Here is a 13,420-nt window from a genome sequence, read left to right as displayed (position 1 = left end):
CTGCCCTTTCGGGTGGTGGCTGTCTTATCTAGGTAGCAGTGGACGAGGATAGTGGGACAGGTGGTCTTCATCCTCATTGCTGCCCTTTGACCATCAACCCCCACCTCCTCCTTAACCTTCACATCCTTTATTTTTATTTCTTCAGATTTCATACCCCTTGTTCTTTGAAGCCCAACTTCTAGAAACCCTTCATTTAGAAGATTTTAGCTCCTGGCACACTGTCAGGCTCTCAACTAGTATTCCTGTCTTAGACCTGATTTCAGTATCCCTATAGATGGTCCATGACATCATTTCCAGTGATAGCATCTCTCATCCTTTCTCAGTCCCTCATTCCACACTCAAAGTGCAGCTATTCTCAGAATTATGACTACAACTCTTTCACAGTCTCACTTTCAAGTAATATCCCTTCTTCAACCACCACCTAGCATCTTCCTGACTTACTCCTTCTCTAACTGAAATTTAATCTGTAGATTGTAACTGATAATCCATTGATACTACTGTTGCAAGAGGCAATCTATCCTGTGACCTGAGCATCCCTGTACATTCTCACTGGGTATGCCAAGAATGTAAGGCCCTGACTCATTTGTCTTTATTTACTATTATTTTACCCAGGACTCTAATCAGGTTGTGTTTGCAGTGAGCAACCTTGAGGGAAGAGGCAATTTTCTACCTCAAACAAAGAGCAGGCTTGTTATGCTTATTGAAAATAAGTGAATTTCCTAAGCTCACTATGCTTCTATAACCCAATCTACTGCATGTGCAATCATCCATCATGGGCCCTTTGTGGCACCCCAAGTTGTAGAACTTGGGGAGTGTGGGGAACTGATAAAAACTAATAGGAAATGCTGGTTCATACTTTTGCCATAGATGACAAAATCCTTTATTTCTGACTCAGGAGTCTCATATCTTCTGCTAGCTTCCAGGAGCTAGTTAGCTTCTTAGCTCATAAGAAGGATAAGATCCCAAACCCTTATCAGTTCTTAATAACAGACCCCTTTTCACTGTCCTTCATCACCTTATGGCTTATCTACTTAGCTGGTACTAATCCAAATAGTCCCTTAAATTGCTGTCTAGTCAGCACCTTCAACGCTGTGCTCCTCTCACTTTGTCATATGTATTTGGCAAAACACAAAACTTTAATTGCAGTTTTCTACTTACTCCATACTTGTATCCATATTGATAAATGTGCTGGAGAAGAATGCTTAACCCTGTTTAAATGCATAATGACAAATCCCAAGGAGTTTCTTAATGTTGCACATAAACATATTGTAATGTCCTGGTTTATTCTTTTACTCAACTACCATCGCCTCCCTCATTATACTTTTGATATTTCTCCTCTATTTTCACTCTCAATTGATGATTTTACATATTTCTGTGAAAAAAAAAAAGAATCAGTCAGAATATTCCACAAGTTTCCACTGTCACATCTACCAGCATCTGTAACTTGATAAGAGAAAAATAAAGGCTCTGAAGTGTAGGAAGCATAAACGAGATTACTGCTGGGCAAGACAGGGAAAATTTCTACATAAGGGATTGGACTTCATGTGGTGGGGACTTAACACTGCTGAAGCACGAGACTAATAAGTTTTCTGTGGAAAGTAAAAGTCTTTGTTCTGTTTTCGGCAGATTATGCAGGAAATGGAAGGAAGTCATGAGATCCTGTTTACAGAGATCATACATTCAGATTAATACACAACCATCTTAAAAACCACCTCCCTTTTTACCTATTTTGTCCATCTGAAGTAAGGATTATAATAGATGTCAAAGATATGGTCTTCTATCGTTCCTCTGTGTACCACCTGCCCACTCTACTGTATTCATTTGTATGAAAATATGGTGGTCTGCCTAGAAGCCAGACACTCTATATTTACACTCCAGGGTCATCCCTTATTTTGTGACTTTTTGGTCAGTCACTTCCCCTCTCTGGACCTCGTTACCTCATCTTGAAAACGATGAGGCCAGAAATACTTTGTAATTAAATTAGACCCAACTTTGGCTTTTACCTCTGCCTTTGATCAGCTCTGTGGCTGTGTTATATATCTAAAATATACTTTACCCTCCTGAAAGTATGGAGAAACATGGGTCCCACACAGGATATAATGTGAAATCAGTAACGTCATGGATGAGGATGTAGATGAAGAATAAGATCTTACTGAATTGTAATGTTCTCTTCCCTGCCCTAACAACAAAATTCTTTCTTGTGATATTATTATTCAGTAAACAGAAACTATCAGCAGTAGGCTTAAGGTACAGCTGGATATCCATTTTGTTCATCATTTTGAAGCTTATAAAACACCTTTGTTGGATCCCCATATCAGCCAGCCACAAAAACAACAATAAAAAAACCTCACCTTTGTAGAGTGTCTCAGTTCTCATCAAAATCCTGTAAGGTAGCAATATCCTTATTTTACTTATTTAAAATCAAAGATACTGAAAGAAAATGCCTTGGGACAGATGACAGAGATTGCAAGTTAAATAATAGGCCTTTGAATTCAACTCTTCTATTTTAAGAGCTGACATGCTTGACAACACCCAATGGGATCTTCCAGTAAATTTAATGCTATGATTCTTCTATCCAACTCTATTCGACACAACCTTAATGTCTTCTCACTATTAAACATAAAGGAAACCCAGAGTCCTTGAAATGAATATTTCGTTTTCTTCCTTCTTCTACATCTCCAATTATTCTTTGTAGATGAAGGCTGGGGTAGAATGAGAGTGGGGAGAGGTATATGAACTGATGTAGAAAATTTTGTTAAAGCCAAAGACAAAAAAAAAAAAAATCAAAGGTTTGGATCTGTCTTAATGTCCATACCACTGATTTATATTAAGTTACAAGCTACTAAAATGGACCACGTTTTTTTCTCATAATCTGACAAGCTCTCCACTTGTTAACCCCAAATCGGAGACTCTTCCAAAATTTCTTCATTATTTCTTTAAAAATAACACAGAATACCCTCCATTTAGTGCTTGGTCCACAAATTCTCAATTACTAAATTATTCGATTACTAAATTTTCAATTTAGAAATCAATACTCAATAAGTCAATAATTAATACTTTCGATCAATTACTAAATTTCCATAATACTTTAGAAATATCTGCTATTTTAAAATTTCTAAATTTGTCCTGGAACTACTTCAAGTACATCAAAGTATTTTAAAACACTTTTAGAATACTCCAGGGTTATTTCAAAGCCACTGTACAGTCATGCCAGTCTTCCTCTGTTGGGCTGGGGGAGTCAATAACAGGTCCTCCTCATGTACAAGGGGAATGGGGATTCAGGTAAAGAGAAGAGATGGGACGGAAGTGATTCAGCTGTACCTTGATTGCTGAACTTCTTTTCCAGGTTCACTCTAGTTTCCCAAAAGAGAACGATTAGCTTGTGACCAATTGTCCTTTAACTTCAAGCCTGTGATTATGGGGAAGGCAGTAGAGGAATTGTTCATCTCTCCAACTTCACTCAATTTTCCTTCCACTTCTGTTTTTACCCACCCTGCCTTTTTTCCTACTTTGCTTTCTTCCCTTACTCAGTACTTTGCAATCTTAAAAGCTTGGATAGCTGTGGCCGGGACTAGTTGCATGTCTGGGGTTACCTAAGGAATGGTGTACAGTTCAGGTTATAAGAAATAGAGATGGAATTCTGGCTATAATGAAAGAGCTATGGTGGACAAAAGGGTCTCCAGGGTTGAATCCAGCAAGAGCCACAGCTTCTTATCTTGGTAGTAGTTACTTATACCCTTTAAGCCAATTTTCTCATTACAAAAAGAATCTAATAGTACCAACCTCAGAGATTTTTCAAGAATTAGACAAAATAATGCATATAAAATGCTCAGCATATGATAAGCACCCGTGAATTTAGCTCTTACATTTATAATTTCTAGTGTTCCGTAGCACTGTGGGGAGACTACGGTTAACAACAATTTATTGTATAGTTTCGAATAGCTAGTACCTTTATATAGTACCATTTGTTTATTTTTTCTTTTGTTGCTTATGCTTTCAGGCTCATGTTCATAAAGCCTGTGCCCAGACCTAGTTCCTGAAGTGTTTCACCTATATTTCCCCTTAGTAATTTTACAGTCTCAGGTCTTATACTAAAGTCTTTAATCCATTTTGAGTTGAAAAACTTCTGCACAGCAAAGAAAACAACCAACAGAGTGAAATGACAACCTACAGATTGGGAAAATTTTTTAGCTAACTCTGCATCCAACAAGGGATTAGTACCCATAATGTACAAGGAACTCAAGCACTTGCATAGTAAAAAAAAAAAAAAAAAATTAAAAAATGGGCAAAGGAGCTGAATAGACATTTTTCAAAGGAAGACATACAAATGGCCAACAGGGACATGAAAAAAATGCTCAACATCACTAGTCATCAGGGAAATGCAAATTAAAACTACACTGAGATACCACCTCACCCCAGTTAGACTGGCTATAATCAAAAAGATGGTGAATAACAAATGCTAGCAAGGGTGTGGAGAGAAGGGAATGCTCCTACACTGTTGGCGGGACTCTAAATTAGTACAACCACTATGGAAAACAGCGGAGGTTTCTCAAACAACTACAGATAGATCTTCTATATGATCCAGCAATCCCACTTCTGGGTATATACCCAAAGGAATGGAAATCATCATGTCAAAGGGTTACCTGCACTCCCATGTTCATCGCAGCTCTATTTACAATAGCCAAGACATGGAACCAACCTAAATGTCCATTGATGGATGATTGGATAAGGAAACTGTGGTATATATATACCATGGAATTCTACTCTGCCATTAAAAAAGAATGAAATTCTCCCATTTGCAACAACATGGATAAGCCTGGAGAAACTTATGTTGAGTGAAATAAGCTGAGCATGGAGGGATAAATACCACATGTGTTCACTCATATGTGGAAGCTAAGAGAGAAAGAAAGAAGGAAAGAAAGACCACAGTGGGGCAATGATCTTGCAGAGGAAGAGAACATTCTTTGGGCTACAAAGTGGAGTGGGTGGGAAAGAGGGAGGGGAGGGGGTTGGGGCTAATTGGGTGGGGGACACGGGGTACAAGTGCTATTTGTGGTAATGGGCATGCTGCCAGCATGAATCTGGCCTTCAAATCTTGGGCCCGAGGGGGGACGATCAGCTTTGCATCTCGTGAATATTCATAACCAATAAAAAAAAAAAAAAAAGTGAAAGGTGAGGCAGCACAGCATAACAGTTAAATCAGTTTTGAGCAACCTTGCCTAGGCTAAACCTAGCTTTCACCACTTCCTAAGGATGTAATCTTGGGCAGCTTACTTTTTTGTCTCAGATTCCTCATTTGTAACATGATGATAATAAAATCTACCTCATATGATTTTTGAGTATTAAATGAGCTAAAATTTGTAAGATTTTGAGAGTAAGTTTTAAAAGATAATTTGTAGCTGGGAGATCAAGGAAGATTCTCAATGGAGACTGATATAAATATTAATAAGTATTTAGCTAGTATTTGGGAAGGGTAGGAAACACACTTCATATGGATCCTCATGTTCAATCCCCACAGTATGGTTGTTAATATTACAGGTCGAGTACCCCTTATCTGAAATGCTTGAGACCAGAAGTGTTTCAGATTTTGGATTTTTTTTGGATTTTGAAATATTTGCATTGTGTTTACTGGTTGAGCATCCCAATTCCAAAAATCCTGAATGCTCAAATGAGCATTTCCTTTGGATGTCATGGCGATCAAAAAGTTTTGGATTTTGGAGAATTTGGGATTTCAGATTTTGGGATTTGGGATGTTCAGCTTGTACTGACACTTTTGTAGTGAGGCAACTGCAGCCACAAAAGGGCAAGTCTCATGAACAAGAACTTCTAAAGAGTCAAGGCAAGACTTGAACTGGAGCCCATTTGACAGAAAAGGTGAGATTCTAATCATAATCCTATATTCAACACTCCATCAGCAAAACCCATTTGAGAATAAGTACAGATTCTGAAAAAGGGATAGAAAGTCATTGGATAGACTCACACAGGGCTGCGTCCATTCTCTTCCTCAAACATAGTTTGTACTGAAAAACCAAAGTTTCCTCAAGCCAGAACAGTATTTTAAGCAGTAGGCAGAAACCACCACGTCCGATTTGTCAAGAATAGAAAAGTTAACTTCTTAGAAGAAGTTCACTGCCTGCCTTATAAAGGCTTCATTCTGTATCTCAGACAGTAAAATAATGACTAGAAACCTACCTGTCCCTGAAGATCTTCACACTCATCTAACCTCTTCAGGCACTGGTAAAATTTTTGCTTTATCTCTCAGGACAGATGAAAGCAAAAAAATGCATCCAGCTTTTGTTGTTCCTTTTCATTTAAAAGGCCAAATATGAAACATCCTCCCCCCCCAAATTGACTCTGCTTTTACTTTCTTTAAATAGGTAAATAGCAGTGCATTCAACATCTGGGTCAGGATAGTTGCTGCAGATTTTTAGAAAACAGATCAGGGCAGCACAGTACTCCTGGACAGACATGTGGATGAACTTGTGTGAGTTCTCATACTCCCTGCACTTCAGAAGAACCGTTGTGTCCAGAAACATAGAGATGTCTGAGTCAACAATCCCGTTTCTCCTGAGATCCTCTTCATTATACACAAATGTGTGGGTCTACATGCCCTCTGCAGCCAGGGAACACAAGCCCTTCAACTGGCCTTGGCCTTGTTGACTTGGACAATTAGCTCTCTTGAGTGTGAATAAGTTAAAGATGAAAGAGGCATACAGAAAGGTGGTACTTTAGCAGGTTAGTACCAGATCTTTCCCTTCTCCATCTGCTTTAGAGAAGCATACACAATCCAGAAAAGGAGGGGAATTTGGCACATGCAAAACAGTTGTTCATTTTCTCTTACCAAATTGAAGGCTTCCATGGTTCTATTCCAGTCTTGAAATAAACAGCAGAAACATAGCTTCCTACCGTTCTCATTGAATCCCATCAGTGTTTTAATTTGGGGGCACTCCAACTTATTCTCAAGTCCCTGTGAGTGCCCAGGTGTTACTGCAATGAGCCGTGAGGACTCTGGAAGCATTTTCTTCTTCAGCAAACTGCTCAGGAGCACCTGTACCAGCTGCTTTTCCATCCAGTCACCACACAGCTCTGTCTCAGGTTCATTCAAGTTGCATTTTAGTTCCTCAAAGCTATCAATGATGAACAGGAGTCTCTCTGGTGGGATATGATCTTTGTTAGAGGAGCAGAGGAGTTGGGGCAATCTCTGGATATCAATCCAGCCAAGCTCGTTGCTGTCAACTGTTTCGTTTCTTGGCAGCAGACGTAGAGCACATATGAGAATCTGTCCTGATACAGGTTGCTCTCTGACCAGCCCAATATTAATTTTATCAGGAGTGTTGTTTTTCCAATTCCTCCTGTTCCCCTGAGGACTACCGTATGTGACTGTTTCTCAGTTTCCTTAGTAGCAAAAAGGAGTTCCATATATTCATGTTCTTTCTGTGTGACTTCCTGGTGAAAATAATCACAAATCCCAGTGACAGATTTGTTGGACCATATATTGCTGAATTTCTTCTTTATGTGAGCCTGATATAGTTTTATGTGTCCTGAGTCAGTGAGGACAAGAGAAAAAAAAAAAAACCCCAAAACACACATGTCAAAGTTAAACATTCATACATGTATTTTTTGACCCTGAAATTTTTCTTCTCAGAATGTATCTTCTCAGGGGTCTGCAAACTGTGGCCCACAAGCCAAAGCTGGTCAACTGCCTGCTTTTGTAAATAATGTTTTATTAGAGCTTAGTCATGTCATTCATTTATGTGTTATCTACAGCTGCTTTCCTGATATAACAGCACAGTTGAATAGCTGTGACAGAGACTGTATGACCCAAGAACTTGAAAATATAAACTATATGGCCCTCTACAGAAAAAGTTTGCCAAGCCCTCTCTGGGTAGAGACACACACACACACACACACACACACACACACACACACACACACACACACACACACACACACACACACACACACACACACACACACACACACGGCTACTCACAGCTGCTATAATAGCAAAAAACTGGAAAAAACTATATGACTCTCAATAGAAAACCAGTTAATAATTTATAAAACCATAGACTATTATACAGATATCAAAACTATGGAATATTCTTTTAAAGAAGACCCCAGATATCAAATTATTTTGTCTGTAAACATTTTCAGTCTGTATAAGGGGTCTTCAAAAAGTTCATGGAAAGATTTTCATTATCTTTCAATTCCATTTTTTCCACAAACTTTTTGAATACTATTGTATTTTCAAAAGATAGTACTTTTTAAAATAACCACAATTTCATCGTCACAAGTAAAAAAAAACCCACAATTTTTAATATCAAGTACTTAATCATTCAAATTTCAAATTTATAAATATCATAATTTTTTAAAAAAATTTTATTTTATCGATATACATTGTGGCTGATCATTGCTCCCCTTCACCAAAACCTCCCTCCCTTCTCCCTCCCCCTGTCCCCCCCAACAATGTCCTTTCTGTTTGCTTGTTGTATCAACTTCAAGTAATTGTGGTTGTTATATCTTCTTCACCCCCACCCCCGGTTTTTTTGTGTGTGTGTGTAAATTTATATATGAATTTTTAGCTCCCACCAATAAGTGAGAACATGTGGTATTTCTCTTTCTGTGCCTGACTCGTTTCACTTAATATAATTCTCTCAAGGTCCATCCATGTTGTTGCAAATGGCAGTATTTCATTCGTTTTTATAGCTGAGTAGTATTCCATTGTGTAGATGTACCACATTTTCCATATCCACTCATCCGATGATGGACATTTGGGCTGGTTCCAACTCTTGGCTATTGTAAAGAGTGCTGCAATGAACATTGGGGAACAGGTATACCTTCGACTTGATGATTTCCATTCCTCTGGGTATATTCCCAGCAGTGGGATAGCTGGGTCGTATGGTAGATCTATCTGCAATTGTTTGAGGAACCTCCATACCATTTTCCATAGAGGCTGCACCATTTTGCAGTCCCACCAACAATGTATGAGAGTTCCTTTTTCTCCGCAACCTCGCCAGCATTTATCGTTCAGAGTCTTTTGGATTTTAGCCATCCTAACTGGGGTGAGATGGTATCTCAGTGTGGTTTTGATTTGCATTTCCCGGATGCTGAATGATGTTGAGCATTTTTTCATATGTCTGTTGGCCATTTGTATATCTTCCTTAGAGAAATGCCTACTCAGCTCTTTTGCCCATTTTTTAATTGGGTTGCTTGTTTTTTTCTTGTAAAGTTGTTTGAGTTCCTTATATATTCTGGTTATTAATCCTTTGTCTGATGTATATTTTGCAAATATTTTCTCCCACTCTGTTGGTTGTCTTTCAACTCTGTTAATTGTTTCTTTTGCTGTGCAGAAGCTTTTTAGTTTGATATAATCCCATTTGTTTATTTTTCCTTTGGTTGCCCGTGCTTTTCGGGTCGTATTCATGAAGTCTGTGTCCAGTCCTATTTCCTGAAGTGTTTCTCCTATGTTTTCTTTAAGAAGTTTTATTGTTTCAGGGTGTATATTTAAATCCTTAATCCATTTTGAGTTGATTTTAGTATATGGTGAGAGGTATGGGTCTAGTTTCATTCTCCTGCATATGGATATCCAGTTATCCCAGCACCATTTGCTGAGGAGGCAGTCCCTTCCCCAGTGAATAGGCTTGGTGCCTTTGTCAAAGATCAGATGGCAGTAAGTGTGTGGGTTGATTTCTGGCCAAACTCTTTCTATGAAGCAAACATCACCCTGATACCCAAACCAGGTAAAGATACAACTAAAAAAGAAAACTACAGGCCAATATCCTTGATGAATTTAGATGCAAAAATCCTCAATAAAATACTAGCTAACAGAATACAGCAACACATACGCAAAATTATACACCATGATCAAGTGGGATTCCTCCCAGGGATGCAAGGTTGGTTCAACATATGCAAATCAATAAATGTGATACACCATATTAATAAAATCAAACACAAGGACCATATGATCATCTTTATAGATGCTGAAAAAGCATTGGATAAAATCCAACACTCATTCATGATAAAGACTCTCTATAAGTTAGGTGTAGGTGGAAAATATCTCAACATAATTAAAGCCATATATGATAAACCCACTGCCAATATCATCTTTTTTACTTTTTATTTTGTCAATATACAATGTGGTTGATTATTGTGGCCCATTACTGAAACCTCCCTCCCTCCTCCCTCTCCCCCCTCCCCCCAAAATGTCCTTTCCATAGGCTTGTTGTGTCAACTTCAAAGAATTGTAATTGTTATGTCTTTTTCTCCCCCCCAGTTTCTTTTTGGGTGTGAATTTATTTATTTATTTTTATCTCCCACCAATAAGTGAGAACACATGGTATTTCTCTTTCTGTGCCTGACTTGTTTCACTTAATTCTCTATATCATCTTGAATGGGGAAAAGCTGAAAGCTTTTCCTTTAAGAACAGGAACTAGACAAGGATGCCCACTCTCACCACTCCTATTCAACATAGTGTTGGAAGTACTAGCCAGAGCAATCAGAGAAGGTAATAAAGGGCATTCAGATTGGAAAAGAGGAAGTCAAACTGTCCCTTTTTGCAGATGACATGATCCTATATATCGAACAGCCTAAAGCCTCTACAAAAATACTCTTGTAGTTCATATATGATTTCAGCAAAGTAGCAGGATACAAAATCAACACACAAAAATCAGTAGCATTTCTATTCTCCAAAAGTGAACATGCAGAAAGAGAAATCAAGAAAGCTAGCCTATTTACAATAGCCACCAGAAAAATAAAATACTTAGGAACAGAGTTAACGAAGGATGTGAAAAATCTCTATAATGAGAACTACCAACCACTGCTGAGAGAAATTAAAGAAGACACAAGAAGATGGAAAGACATTCCATGCTCTTGAATTGGAAGAATCAACATTGTGAAAATGTCCATACTACCCAAAGTGATATACAAATTCAATGCAATCCCCATCAAAATTCCCATGACATTTTTCTCAGAAATGGAAAAAACTATCTAGACATTTATATGGAATAACAAAAGACCACACATAGCCAATGCAATTCTGAGCAATAAAAATAAAGTTGGAGGCATAACACTACCTGGCTTTAAACTATACTACAAAGCTATAATAAGCAAAACAGCATGGTACTGGAATAAAAACAGACACACTGATCAATGGAGTAGAATAGAGAATCAAGAAATCAACCCACACACTTACAGCCATCTGATCTTTGACAAAGGCACCAAACCTATACACTGGGGAAGGGACTGCCTCTTCAGCAAATGGTGCTGGGATAACTGGGATATCCAGTTATCCCAGCACCCATACCTCTCACCATATACTAAAATCAACTCAAAATGGATTAAAGAATTAAATATACACCCTGAAACAATAAAACTTGTTAAAGAAAACATAGGAGAAACACTTCAGGAAGTAGGACTGGACACAGACCTCATGAATATGACCCCAAAAGCATGGGCAACCAAAGGAAAAATAAACAAATGGGATTATATCAAACTAAAAAGCTTCTGCACAGCAAAAGAAACAATTAACAGAGTTGAAAGACAACCAACAGAGTGGGAGAAAATATTTGCAAAATATACATCTGACAAAGGATTAATATCCAGAATATACAAGGAACTGAAACAATTTTACAAGAAAAAAACAAGCAACCCAATTAAAAAATGGGCAAAAGAGCTAAATAGGCATTTCTCAAAGGAAGATATATGAATGGCCAACAGACACACAAAAAAATGCCCAACATCACTCAGCATTCAGGAAGTGCAAATCAAAACCACACTGAGATACCATCTCACCCCAGTTAGGATGGCTAATATCCAAAAGACTGTGAATGATAAATGCTGGGGAGGTTGTGGAGAAAAAGGAACTCTCATACATTGTTGGTGGGACTGCAAAATGGTGGAGCCTCTATGGAAAATGGTATAGAGGTTCCTCAAACAATTGCAGACAGATCTACCATATGAGCCAGCTATCCCACTGCTGGGAATATACCCAGAGGAATGGAAATCATCAAGTCAAAGAGATACCTGTTCTCCAATGTTCATCGCAGCACTCTTTACAATAACTAAGACCAAATGTCCATCATCTGGTGAGTGAATATGGAAAATGTAGTATATCTACACAATGGAATACTACTCTGCTATAAAAAAGAATGAAATACTGCCATTTGCAACAACATGGATGGACCTTGAGAGAATTATATTAAGTGAAACTAGTCAGGCACAGAAAATGATATATCATATGTTCTCACATATTTGTGGGAGCTAAAAAATAAATAAATAATTACACAAACAATGGGGTGGTGGAGGGAAGAACACACAACAATTAGAATTCCTTGAAGTTGATATCACAAGGAAACAGAAAGGAGATTTTGTGGAGGGAGGGGGGAGAGGGAGGAAGGAGGGAGGTTTTGGTCATGGGCTACAATAATCAACCACATTGTATATTGACAAAATAAAATAAAATAAAATAAAAACATCATCCTTCCAATTATAGCAAGAAAAGATAATAAGAATATTTCCAGACACTTTTTGAAGACCCCTTGTATATCACAATTTAATTATCCACTCCACCATTGATAGATAGCTGGGTTATTTCTCAGTTATATGAACAATGCTGTTTTGAACATTCTTGTACATGCTCCCTAGTTCACAAGACTCTCATTACCTGAGTGGAACTGCTGGGTTGAAGAGGCACAGTTTACTTTCTACTGCTCTTCACAAGTGGTCCTTACCAAATTACATTAGTATCAGGCATAGGTGAATATCCCCATGGCTACACATCACTGCCTACCCCTGGCATTGTCAAAAATTTTAAATACCAAATATTGGTTGAAAACAGTATTTTATTCTTGCTTTCATTTGATTATTACATGATTATTAATACAGTTGAGCATTTTAACATGATTATTAATGCAGTTATTAATGATCATACATGATTATTATTACAGTTTGCATGATTAAGCAATTTGTACAATTAAGTGTTTTTCTCATGTTTATGGACCATTTGTTGCCTCTTTTATCAAATGTGATGTGTTTTTATAGTTTTGCTTATATTTCTATTGGTTATTTTTAATTTTTATTTGCATGGAGAAGTGCTGTATGTATTCTGAAACAATGGCTAGTCGGTTCTGTGTGATGCATATATCTTATCCCAGTTTATGGTTTGTATTTTTCTTTCCTTCTCATAGGGGTTATTTGCTAAACAGTTTTTATTCGTAACACAATTGAATTGATCAAGGTTTACTTTATGTAAATTTGGGATCTTGCTCAAAAACTCACTACCTACCTCAGTCATAAAGATGTCTTATATTCTCTTTTAAAATATGAGTTGTGCTTTTCACACAGAAGTATTAATTCACCTGGAATTGCTTTTCTCTAGGATAGGGAGATGGGATCGATTTTTTCCATTTGTTTAAAAATA

The 13,420-nt window shown here is 37.7% G+C and overlaps 1 pseudogene; it reads right to left on the bottom strand.

The window, feature by feature from the left end:
* Positions 1 to 6,004: 6,004 nt before the first annotated feature.
* LOC134372406 (NACHT, LRR and PYD domains-containing protein 4-like) lies at positions 6,005 to 7,419 on the bottom strand (annotated as a pseudogene).
* Positions 7,420 to 13,420: the final 6,001 nt, after the last annotated feature.

The sequence above is a fragment of the Cynocephalus volans genome, chromosome 3 (genome assembly GCF_027409185.1).
Source record: "Cynocephalus volans isolate mCynVol1 chromosome 3, mCynVol1.pri, whole genome shotgun sequence".
Taxonomy (NCBI): Eukaryota; Metazoa; Chordata; class Mammalia; order Dermoptera; family Cynocephalidae; genus Cynocephalus; species Cynocephalus volans.
Note: the sequence above shows the minus strand (reverse complement) of the source record. Positions and strands in the feature narration are given on the sequence as shown.